Source organism: Vigna umbellata, chromosome 7, assembly GCF_029865625.1.
Source record: "Vigna umbellata cultivar VRB3 chromosome 7, Vumbellata_1.0, whole genome shotgun sequence".
NCBI lineage: Eukaryota > Viridiplantae > Streptophyta > Magnoliopsida > Fabales > Fabaceae > Vigna > Vigna umbellata.
In genome coordinates, this window is record NC_142171.1 from 31,453,499 (window position 1) to 31,467,697 (window position 14,199).

The 14,199-nt window shown below is 31.9% G+C and overlaps 1 pseudogene; it reads right to left on the reverse strand.

Moving 5' to 3' along the window:
- Positions 1 to 863: 863 nt before the first annotated feature.
- LOC124847024 (cation/calcium exchanger 2 pseudogene) lies at positions 864 to 3,133 on the reverse strand (annotated as a pseudogene).
- Between the last annotated feature and the right edge of the window lie 11,066 nt (positions 3,134 to 14,199).

Below are 14,199 nucleotides of genomic sequence, written 5' to 3' on the forward strand. Positions count from 1 at the left end.
TTTTGTAAGCATAGTCTTTCAATGATAAATTATATCCTAATCTTGAAATATATCAGTTATATCCTAATCTTTAAATATATCAATTTAAAAGTTGAAAAGTGTTGTAAATATATCAGTTATATCCTAATCTTGAAATATATCAGTTTAAAAGTGTTGTAAAGTGCTTATTGTGAGTTTTTCTTAAAATAAGAATATTTAATATATTTGTTTATTGTTTAAATTATTAAAATTTATTAAACTTTTTGAAGTTTAATTAATAATAAAAAAGATATTAAAATTGCTGAAATAAATAAAATAAAATAAAAAGATAAAAATAATATATATAAAGTTTAATATTATCACTAATTTTTCTGAGCCGTTTTTCTTCCATTATTGCGGTTTCTTCCAATATTTCGGTTGTCAGAATCAGATTTATCCATTTATATTTAACACCTTAGCCAATTTCCTCACGTAATCTTTCAAGTCTAATGACTCTGTGGGGGAAGAAAGAGGATTCAGGAGATAACAAAGACTTCAAAACAAAGCGGCAATTATCTTCGATGAATCTGTTCACCAACCACTGACAAATCTTTCATTATTTATCAATACAGTTTAAATCATCATGTAAAGAGGATAACGATAGTTTGAAAACAATTTTTTTATAATATTTTAAATATTTACGTATCATTTTATAATTAATCTAAAATTATTATACAATCAATAAGGAACAATCACAAAAATAACATATAGTATTAAAATATTATAAAAAATATATTGTCAAACGTAAAAGATCATATTAGCATTGGTACATACGGATTCTCCTTGATAATTAATTAATTCTTAATAAAGCATATCAAGTTTAATGCAATTGTCTAGAAGTCGAAAGCACCATGAAACCAGAAAATCTATTTAAAAGAAGATACAAAATACACCTTAGGATTACACAGCTAGCAAATTTTCACCAATCTATTAGAAATATAGTTCCACTGAAAATAACGTCATTTGCTAATAGGTACAGGAATCTGTTCACAATACAGGGGTCATGTTACGAGAAAATACTAAGAATAAACATCTAACAACTCATAAAATTAGAGTATTGGAGTGAGCTTCTGCATGAATCAGTCTTGAAAACAGAGAAAGAAAGTAAACAAACAAAAGCCCTCCTCCTAAGAGTCTGTCAAGCTTCATATCTCTTTTTATCAAAACCAAAAGTGCCCAAACTAATCCAACCACCAAAAACACCATTGTCTCCCAAAGATAAGGGTCTCTAGGAATGACAACATGTTGAGGGTACTCTGACCATGTAGTAGTGACAAGAGACAAACCCAAACCAATAAGGATATTGAAGATGGGAGCAGCATAGCAACCTGATATTGCTACTTGAGCACCCTCTGCTCCTCCATTTAAAGCCATAGTTAAATTTGTCATCAAATCCCCAATTGAATTCCCCCAAGCCATAACTGTTAACCCTAGTATAGAAGGACTTATTCCACATATGTACCCAATTGAAACAAGCAACCCCACCAACTCTTGAGCTATTATATAACTCCATGTCACACTCATCACAAACCCACCAGCAAGCCAACCAAATAAGAACTTCTTTGGTGGCCCTCCCTTTTTGGTTGTGAAATATGCAGTTACTCCAAGTATACTTCCCACCAAAAGTCCAATTCCATAAACAATAAGGTTCTTGCTGAAGAAACTGTTTCCATTCTCATAAGTACTCCTCCACAGGACAGACATGAGAAGTGGTGCTAGTATGACAGAAAAAACTGCATACACCTTTGACCATCTCTCTTCACTCACAACAGGAATTGTCAATCTCCTAGGCAAGTAAAGGGGCAACTCCAGAACATAAACTGGCACTCGACACATTAAATATCTCATACAACAACAATACTTATCCACATTCAGTCCATATTCTTCAGCACCATTTTCCGCACAATCAATTGCTTCTTTCTTCACACCAACGAGAAGTGGCAAATTCAAACCATTTCCGCAACCAACATCACCACCTCCATCATCACCTGCAACACCTTCCTTCCATCTGGTAGAAGAAACATAAGCAATAGCCACATACACAGCATACATCATAGTAAAAGCAACTGCTCCAACAACATTGATCTTGCCAAAGATCAAAATACCAAACAAGGTCAAAAGAACCAAAAGGAGAGAAGAAACATCTCTCAGAAACGCGGACTTATCAATTTGAACCCTCTTTTGACGTACTGCGATACTCACAGTCCCCACCACAACACAGGACACAAAAGAAACACCCCCAAGAACCGTGTTAAAACCAATGCTGCGTGTCCCACTTCCCTGGAAAGAGACAAGGCTAGAGAAAACGTCACAGGCACCATTGCCAAGTGAGAGGAGGGTGACTCCAGCAATTGTGGGGGACAACCTTAGTAATTTGGACATGCTTTCAAGGGAGGGACAAAAGTATTGAGAAGTTGTATTAGCCAATAAGTAAAACAGAATTAGGAGCCAAAGAAATAAAAGGGTGTAACCTAACGAAGGATAACTCCCAATTTGGCAATAGAAAAGGTACAGATAATCAATATAGCCCTGAGGAGCACAAGGATGATTGGATTTCAGGTACAGGCACTTGGCTTTGAAGTCATCGAGGCTGGCTAAGCTCTCACATTCTTGCTCATTGCTGCTACCAAAGCCAGAAATTTTGGTCACAGCCACAACTTGTGTTTCCGGGGTGTGGAAATGAATAATCATAAAAGAACACGTCACAAGGAGGAAAGAAGCGTTCAAGAACACAGCGTATCCCATGCTTTTGGACACAAACTGTAATGAACAAAGGAACACTGACGAGACCCCAATATGAAGAACAGAGAAACATAACTATGTTGGTGACTTTGTGATTAAGGAAAGTCATACATTTGTAAACTTGAAGCTAAAGAAGTGAGCTAAATGAGACAGAAGAGGTCGAGAATAAAAGAAGGAATGTGAAGTGTGGATGGGTGTTTTCTTTGTGATGAAGGCAAGACAAAGAAGAATGGGTGAAAATATGGCAAAGGAAAAGACAATTGGATTTGTATAATGAAAACTTTGGGCACACTATCTTATGACTCAGACACTACAACCATATACTGTCAGGAGGAGTTGCTACCTATCACACCACCGCACACTCCTTCCTTAGGATGTGCAATGCTTACAGTTGCCATTTACATTTCGTTGGAATAATTTGTCAACCAGAAACAATACAGAATAAATAAATTAAAAGATAAATTAATTTGTTTGTATGGACTTGTATAAAGAGAGAGAGAGATGTAATTATGCCGTATCAGTTAGTTTTCTTTTATATTTTCTTAGTAAAACTCGACATTCTAAATTGAATAATTTACTTTAGAGAACAAATAGGTATTATAAGCTCTTAAAGAAAAAGTTAATGCACTGTAACTTATAAACACAAATTCTTATACAGTATTTTCTTACTTAAATTGAATCTTTGTAATTTACTGTTTAAATTTAAAATGAATATTTTCGAAATAAATAATTTTGCAAAAATGTATTCATTTGGATAAATTATTTTTCTTAATTTAAATAAACAGATCACATAAAAAAAATAAACATAAACAAATGGAGTCGATAATTCATGCCTGATTGAAATGGCTTAATTTGCATATTTGTTTTTTTAGATGAATAAAATTCTCAAATCCAACTCATAAAAAGTGTGCATATGCATCTTTTAACAACAATCATACCTTTTGTTTTAGTGCTGATAAAAAATTAAAAATACCTATTGTTTTAACTTATGAAAATACTAAAAGGTTATCAAAATTTTATCCAAACAGGCTAAGTAGGCCATAAATCATAAAATATTAATTACTATATCTTACGTTAAAGTTACAAAAAGTCGCTGAAATCTATTTATCAAGATCTCTTCACCTAATTTATATGTCTTTCATTTCAAATGTTAGTTTGTTTTGTATTTATGACATTACCTTATAACACTCCACTCACAAGGGTTTTTTTTTTTTTTCATTTGACATGTTTTTGTAAAATTTATTATAGTAGTCAAATAAATTTTGAAAAATCCTAAACCTAAATTACGTTAACTGTCTATAAATTTTGTTAGTACTTCATGTAATTCATTCATTAATGTTTATGCTAAAAAATATTTGTATATTATATTATACAAAAGGTGACTTTTAAAGTAAAAAATAAAATTCGGACAAAGCTACGTAATTAAAAATTGAAATTAATTTACTGTGACAAAGAAATTTATTTTTAAAGTATGTTAAGAACCAACTGATGCACGATCAATCTCTTAAATATATCTTAGTGTCCCATCAATTTTATTGGATAAGAGTGTTTATAAGGTTGTTTGGATTATATAGAACAATGAGTTTCGAACCGATAAAAATTTATTTGTTTGGATTGATTTAAATTTCTTTATTATTTTTCAAATTCAAACCAAATTATTCTAATTAACAACGGTTTTTGTCTAGATTGATTAAGTTCCATAATAAAAAAAATACTACATCATCGACAGGATATTTATCCAAACATTTACTTCGTTAGAAGTAGTAAATAACATTTTTATCGTAAGTTGATTGCATAGACTAATTAATGGTAAAATTACATGAAAAATATATAATATTCATATATTACACCCTATAAAGAATTTAAGTATAATAATTAATAATAAAATTTATAAAATTTACACCCACTTAACATTCCCGTTTATATGACACGATGCTGATAAAAGGGCCACCCAGAGGTACTGAGTGTTAAATAAAACTTTCTAACATAATGTGTAATATGTCACAAATAAGTCATAAAATCTTTTAACTTACGTAATTAAAAATTTAAGTCGTTTTTAAATTGAAGAAAAAAGAAAATCTTATTCATTTAATCTGAATTAAATTAAACCATAGTCAAAATATAAACTTTTCATATAAAATGATAAAATTCATTACATTATTAAATAAACAAAATTATTCATTAAACTCAAAAGTTTCCTCAACCCTTATTAGTCCTCACTCCTTTACTCATCAACTGAAACATTTGTAGAATCAACTGCTTTGGTATAACAATACAAGTTATACAATCATTGTACAAACACAAATAAGAAAATTTGAACTAAAAAAAAAACACCAAAGAAACAATATATCATAATAATTCAATCATCAAATTAATATTACATTCTTATTGCAAAAACAATTCAAACACAATTAAAAAGAACATCTCAATCTAAACCACAATTCAACTCAACATGTCAACACCATTAATCATTATAAACCTATATCATCTTCCGTACTTTAGCACACTCAACTTGCTTACCAAAACATGGTATGCTCACCAAAGTAGGGCCTATTTACCAAAATATACTTTTTCTATTTATAAAAACAAGGCCTACTCATGAAAGTAGGACTTTCTTGCTCATCAACGCAGAGCCTACTTACTAAAACACGACTTTCCTGTTTACCAAAACAGGACTTACACACCAAAGTAGGACTTTTCTGCTACTAAAGCAAGACCTATATACCAAAATAGGACTTGTTCGAACCATCCACGAATAAATACACAAGAAGACATAGTATCCACACTTACAAGCTAGTCATCTCAACAACATGGTTTACCACATAATCATCAACAAAATTTAATTGCATCACCTTATACATCAAACAACAAGTTTGGGAACCACCACACCACACAATGGAAAAACACAACAAATAGCTTAACATACACACTTATTCGAAGTGACCTCTTTGTCCTACTCAAAAGTTGCATGGCATAAAACATCATAATTCATATAAAAGAAATATGACCAAACTCTAAAGTGCATTCAATACACACAACACATGTGCAAATTCTAATGTTCAAAACTCACTCCCTTGTACAACACCAATGACAATGTTTACCCATGATAAACTTTAAAACACAATGCCACCATTACCCCATAAAAAATGGAATATCAAGGAAACATGATAAACATACAATAGGAAGAAAATAAAACCCATGCTCCATACAGATCACAATATATATATATATATATATATATATATATATATATATATATATATATATATGGCATACCTCATGCCAAAACCTTAATTCCACATACAACTTATTAATACACAATCTAAATTCATGGATTCATCCATCCCAATAAAACACATGTAACACGTACCATAGGCTTGGAAAACAACTCAACATACATAAAACACAACACCACACTCCACAACATACCACATTGTGCTACATATAATTTAACATTCATAAACCAAAAAGGATACAAATCACTTTATCACGTCGGCCACAATAAATGCACCAACTAACATTAAATCAGGTAATTTGCCTACAATCAAACCATGTAGTTCATAAATGCCAAGAACCTCACATAATCATGCCACCAATTTATGCATGTAACATCACACACTCCGCAAAATAAAGGTTAGCTCCTCTTACCTCTACTTCAGCAAAGAGTTCTAGATCTTCTAAGCCTTCATAACAGCTTAGTTCCTAGACTTCTCCATTGGAAGAAAATAATGTTCTCCTCTCCAACCTCTCTCCCGACTACTATAAGGTTTTCTGTCTCTTTTTCTTGACAGTTAGGGATTATATTTTAACATAATCTATATAGGAGGAATATCTAACCTTATTGGATTTATTTCTCTAAACCTTTATAAAAGCTCAATACTTAAATTTTTGCAATTAATTCTTCAGCTTTGACTTTTGCTCGTTATTTTCCTCTAAACTTTCCCCACTGAACTCCAAATGAGTTGATTCTTCTTTTTTTGGAATCTAGACTCAAAGATTTTTCAAATGACTTCTAACTCAAAAAATTTATACCATTATACAAGATGTAGCTAATTTCCCAAAATTAATATTTTTCTAAGCTTTCTAAATGAGTTTACTTTCAAATTATTGTTTCATGTTTCTTATTTTAGATGAGTGAGTCAGTTTAACGGTCATGGGTGAAAAACCAATGGTTTTTCTAACCTTCCTAAACAAGTTTACTTTCAAGTTATTGTTTCATGTTTCTTATTTTAGATGGGTGAGTGAGTTTAATGGTCATGAGTGGTGTTTAGTGCACCAATGAACACATTAGGTCATTGAATTGTTGAGTAAAAAATTCATTTAGGTGCTTTCATGTAAGTTAGATGAGCTCTATAAGCATTGCTGGTCATTTTTTGCCCTGGTAATCAATTATAGGGGTCTTGTAATCGATTACCAGAGAAAAAAGGGTAGTTTGTACAGAAACTTCAACTATACTCCCCAAGTGGATGAACAACACTCTAATTTTGTTTTTCTAACCTTTGCTAGTTGTTTTGCTTTTAAATTTTTCCACCGAACTCCAAATGATTTGATTCTTGTTTTGTTGGAATCTAGACTCAAAGAGCTTTCAAATGACTACTAACTCATAAATTTTAGACCATTGTACGAGATGCAGCTAATTTCCCAAAAACAATGTTTTTCTAAGCTTCCTAAATGAGTTTACTTTCAAGTTATTGTTTCATGTTTCTTATTTTAGATGGGTGAGTGAGTTTAATGGTCATGGGTGGTGTTTAGTGCACCAATGAACACATTAGGTCATTGAATTATTGAGTAAAATGGTCATTTAGGTACTTTCATGTAAGTTAGATTAGCTCCATAAGCATTTTCTGCCCTGCTAATCCATTATAGGGGTCTTATAATCGATTACTAGAGGAAAAAGGATAATTTGTACAGAAACTTCAACTATACTCCCTAACTGGAACAATGGCACTCCCCAAGATGGTTTTTGCTTTGTTTTTGTAAAAAGAAATTCCATTTTTTGATATGAGTGAGTCAGCTTAATGCTATTGGGTGTGTTCCTTGCACCAATGATAAGGTTAGACCATTGATTTTTTTTAAAAAATGTCCATTTATAAGGCGGTTTCCTCCAATTAATTTGATGTGCATTACCGTTGTTCTCTTTTTTGAAGACTTGGTAAAGAGTTCAAAATATAAGTCAAAATTCAGTTTGTTGGAAACCTAATTCCAATATACTCTTCCTATAAATACTTAAAAGGTAAAAGTCTTTATAAAAATATTAAAATATGAAATTCTAATCTAAGATTATAAAGAAATTAAAATATAAGGGGGCATTCCATTTTCCAACAACCAAATTCTAACCTAAGAAAAAAAAGTGTACTACTTATGTAAATATAAAGCATAATATGTTATCCTCGTAATTTTAAATACAATATATGCTATATCAGGAAAAAAAAATCCAGTAATTTCCTAACTCTTTAAATCTTATCTCACTTCTCTCTTATGTCAATGAGTTGAGCTTATGTCAAACTAAGTCAACCCAAGTTTTCATCAAGCTAAATCAGCTCTAAACCATTCAAACATAGGTCGATATGATATGTTCTGATTTAGACTGTGTCAATTATTTGTCTAGTTTGAATTATGATTTCTACACTTAATTGTAATTGTTAGGTTTGAAAATTCTTAAAATTATGATTATAATATGAAAAACAAATCGTTTTTAACTTTTAAGAAGAAAATTCCTTGTATGAGTTTTTATGTCCACATTTTTTTTATTTAAAGTTCTTTATTTGCTTAACCCAAAAAATATGTACTAAAAAATAGTAGTTAAAAAAATTACACTAAATTAGAAGAATTTTATTAAAGTAATAAAATATCCATAGCAGCGATATTTCCACATTATATATATCATAATAGTCATATCTCAACATTATATCATAACAACCATATCTCCATATTTATATATCATAGTTGTTTCTATACGTTATATCATCTGTATGTCTCTTGGTAGATTCACGGGGCCATGATTCCAACACCATTATTTAAAGACACATATTAAATATATGGCGAAAATTCTCAAACCATAATTCCTTTTTTTTCAATGTTGGGTATGTTAAAGTCATTTGAGTGTAATATTCGTCATCCTATAACATGCAAGGAGAGCAAAAAAGTCTTCTTAAATATATTTTAGTCCATAACATCATAAATATGAAAATAACATGCATTTGACAATTCGGTTCCAGAAGTTGGAGAATCTGAGAGCTAAAACTCCTATGGATGAAAACATAGATCCGTATTACAATGAGATGGTATGTTTCTCTCACTCATCAAGGTTGTACGAATGCATCGTAAAATCATCATTTTCTCATGTTCACTTACCCAGAAAAAGTGACGCAGCCAAAACATAATTAATAACCAATATGTTTACATGAAGTAAAATATATTATAAAAAAAGTATTAATTATAATAATTTGATAAAGACAAACTTATAATGATTGATTTTTCTTCAATTTCTTATTAACATTTTTATTTTAAATTTTATTATCCTACTAATAATATTAAGGTTGTGTTCACTTTATAAAATTATTTGGGAGAGAGTAAGTAAATGAATTTGAGGGGATTTAAGGATGAGTTGATTGTTGTTTGTTTGAATAAATTTGAAGGTGAGTGAGATTGGATTTGAGAGTAAAATTTATGAAAATTAGTATAGTATTTGACCAATGTGACAGATAAAAAAATTATTTAATTAGTAGAAATTAAAAATTACCAAAATACCCTTAATAGTAAAAGTAATATAAAATTGTAATTGTTAAATAATTGTAAAACTTATTATTATTATTTTATTATTATCATTATCATCATCATCATCATCATCATCATCATCATTATTATTATTATTATTATTATTATTATTATTATTATTATTATTATTATTATTATTATTTTAATTTTCTACAAGCATATGATTAAGTTACTATGAAATAAAATGAAAAAAAAAATAGAAAGTGACTCTGACCTTATCCCATATATGGATGAATGGTATTTAAGCAGTGCTGAAAAATACCCTAATTTATAAAGTATGACTTAATTAAAAAAAAGTTTGTTTTTATAAAGATTTTACGTTTATATAAAAAAAATTAATTTGATAGATGTGGTTACTTTTATATCACATGTTTCCTAGGATGCTCTCGCTAGAGGCATTTATAAGCTATCATTGGGTGAGTGCCAACTGAATCCATGAAAGCAGAAGTAATATGGGGTAACATGGACATTTGATCATGAATCATTTCAAATTCATGCACATCATCAAATATTGAAAAATTCACTTATGTAGTTTTTCTTCGTTTTCAATTGCTCGCTAATCATTTCAAATGAACATGAAATCTGTTTAAAATCTGTCCTCGCAAAGTCATGTTAACAATACAATACTTGAAAGTGAACATAGCATAAATGTTATGACTTGTTGATTTTTAACAAACGATATTTTTAAAAATGAATAATGTTCCCTTCAAAACAGCATCTTAGATCCTCTGATTAATTGATTAAATGAATATTTTCATTATAACTGTCTAAAATTGATAGTTAACATCTTCAAACATGTGGTATATTAATATACCTTCAACTAAAGGAAACTTGTTGACAACCATTTTCACAACAGAGAATTAAATCGTAGTTGACAAAATATCTTGGTTACACCAATGGATTATATTTTTCAAATTTTACAATAACACCTAAAAAAACAAGAAAAACAAGATACACATGATCTTGCATCCTACAGCATCTTCTATCACCACTTGTAGAACTCTATTACAAGCAACACAACACAAAAAAACTAGAAAACACAATGAAACAAATTTATCTTAAACACAAGTTAAGTAGCAAAACAAAAAATATAGGAGAAACAATATTTCTCACTAACACAAGGGAATGCTCTTCAAATCACTTACATAATTAACTTTCTGTTAAAAGTAAAAATGTGTTCAAAAATCAGTTGTGAAATTGAGTAACATATTAAAGTAGAGTAGCCTAAAATCTTTTGAATAGGAAAGTTTAATCTATTAAAACCTTGCTTTAATAATTTAAAAAAATTTCTCATAAATATCCATGATTCTTACTAATCTTATTCTTCATTACCTACCTTACAAAACTTACTTCTTATAACTTAATTGAGTGAAATTTTTAGTGCAAACTTAAGAAAGTAAATTGTTTTTTTTTTTGTTTCATTTGATTTTATTAAATTTAGGGTTAAATATGTTTTTAGTCCTTAAACTATCAAGCGAATTTGTTTTTAGTCCTTCTTTCAAAGTAAGGTACATTTTGATCCTTCTCCTTAAGGAAACCATAATTTTTCGTCCTCCAAAATCAACGTCGTTAAACAGAAGCTGAGCTGGATAACGGTGGAGTGTCACGTCAATTTTTTTTTTCTGACACTCCTACCATGTCAACATCTCCTTCAACCCTTCTCCACAGAACCCTAATTTCCCTCAAAAACCCTAGTCGCCGTAATGCCGCAAGCCGCTGTCAATGTCACACTGCCAACACAATGTGCGTCGGCTAGCCACCATGTCGCCATGAAGCCGCCGCCGTAGAAACCCTAGCTGCCGCCATCCTCCATCACGCACCTCCACCATCAACATCCAGATGCGAGCAACCTCATCGTGCCACCACCCAACGCGCGCAGTAACATTAGGAGTTCAATCTCTCCGCCATCACTCTCACTTCATCATCGTGAGGCCGTCATCAAAACCTCGTCATCCTCCAAGCTCGCATCGGACCACCACCATGAGTAATAATTCATCGTTGTCGCGAGCCTCCACAGTCATAACCATCAGAATCGCAAAACCCTCAATCCTCTAGGAAACCTGCATTGTGAGACTTTTCTCTACGCCGCAAGCAACACCATCGAACATGCAAACGGCGAAGCTCCTCGCGACTTTCTCCTCCTGACCTGCAAGACAAAACCCAGAAAACGCAGCAGCCTAAAAAACCCCAAAATCAAACCCAGAACAGAAACCCTAACGCATGCCTTGAGCTCGCGCAACCCCCACAGCGCCTCACCACCTCCATCCGCGACGCCCGCAAACTTGCAAGCAGACACTAAATCAAAACCTCCAACGTGATACTACAGGGAAGAAATTCCATCGCGTTTCTCCTTCCTGACAACAGCCCTCGTGGATGCCAAGGCCTTTGTCGCTAGGGTGATTCTGGCCACGGGATTCGTCCACATGTTCTCTGATGCCACCGAAGCGCTCCTCTGTATGTAGTCCCTCTAGACTCACGGTTGTTTTGAGTAATGATATCTTCTCAGTTTTATTCTCCCACTTCTAATTCATCGCAATACTGTACCATCTTGAATTTAAGGATGGCGAAGGCTAAGGTCTCTGCGGCAGCGGCTTCACGGCGGCATGGTGGCTGGCCAGCGTGACATTGTGTTGGCAGTGCATCATTGACAACGACTTGCAGCATTACGGCGACTAGGGTTTCTAAGGGAAATTAGGGTTCTGTGGAGAAGGGTTGAAGGAGATGTTGACATGGTAGGAGTGATAGAAAACAAAATTGACGTGGCACTCCATCGTTAACCAGCTCAGCTTCTTTTTAACACCGTTGTTTTGGAGGACGAAATATCATGGTTTCCTTAAGGAGAATCATCAAAATGTACCTTATTGGGCCATTGGGCTGGCCAAGTAAGCAATTAACGATTCCATAACAATAACAGAAAAAATATGTATGCATATGTTTGTTTTCAACTAAACTTATTCACGTACTACATTCTTAGGAGTAACCTCTATTAAACCTAGCCATGAAGAACTCATTCTTAGTCTTGGTCACCCTATTGGTCATTGTCAATTATGGTATTCCCCCAAAATGGGGTCGGGGGCTGTTGAAGGATGAAAAAGACTTGGAGGTCTTAAGGTATCATGTTGTCGTAGCTTTAGACGGTAGTGATAATTTCACTACCATTTCTAAAGCCATAGAAGTTCCTCATGTGTTGAGTTCCAGGAGAATTATTATAAAAATAAAAGGGGGCATATACCAAGAGAATTTGATATTTCCTTCTAACAAGACTAATATCTTTTTGGTTGGGGATGAAAGAGGCATCATTATCATTACGAGAACTAAAAACGGGTGTGATGGTCTCAATACCTTGGACACTACAACTGTAGTTGTTAAAACTACACATTTTCTGGCAAGTAACATTATTTTCAAGAATAGAGCAAGAGCTTTAAACCAACAAGTCGTTTCCCTAGCACTAACAGGGGATTTCTCTGCATTTTACAACTATGAGGTGTTGGGATATCAAGACACTGTATATGTTATGCAAGGTAAACATTTTTTTTTTGTGAAGTAGATGAAAAAAATGTTTTGGCATACAATCAAAGTACTAATATTTTCTTAAGATGTTTCTATTGTAATACATGAATACAATAAAAGTTCTATAAGTCATTTGTATTTTAGTAACGAGTGATTGAGTTGTTTGAATTCATAATTGTAAGTGAGATTATTTAGATGTTATTTTGATCATTATGTCCACTGAATTGTTCATAATACATTTAAAATAGTAATATTTATTATTGCATGTCTAGTGCAAAATCCAATAATAATGTGTGTCGGTGTCTACGAACACAGAGTTGTGTAGTTCATTGGATTGTGAACAATCTTTTAGTATAAGATGGAGATTAAATTTGTACCAATGATCGTACGACATGAATACAATAAAAGTTCTATAAGTCATTTGTATTTTAGTAAGGAGTGATTGAGTTGTTTGAATTCATATTGTAAGTGAGATTATTTAGATGTTATTTTGATCATTATGTTCACTTAATTGTTCATAATGCATTTAAAATAGTAATATTTATTATTGCATGTGTAGTGTAAAATCCAATAATAATGTGTGTCGGTGTCTACGAACATAGAGTCGCGTAATGCATTGGATTGTGAACAATCTTTTACTATAAGATGGAGATTAAATTTGTACAAATGATTGTACGACATTAAACTTGGCGTTGCATGGGACCTAACACTTATTGAATTCATGAATATACATAATTGAATGTAACACTACACGAATTTGACATACATCTATGACAAGTTAAGCCTTTTTGAAAGTGATAGATTGCACATATTTGTGCACTACCTTTTAATTGATGGTCAAGATTGACTATTTCAAAATGAACAGACTCAACTGAACATCACTGCACAAGATGATAAATACGTTACAAGAATATAAACATATAAAACATATAACACATGGAACATTATATTACACAAGACCTATAACACATTATATATCTATAAAATATATTTAAAGAAACATAAGTTGAACATCATATTGCACAAGACCTATAATAGATTAATAACCCATTCAAGCTTTTGCATGAATGCACCTCTTCCGAACACATGTTGTAGATTCAATTTCTGAAAATGAATGCACAAAATTGAACATTGCACTATCGTAGAAAGACT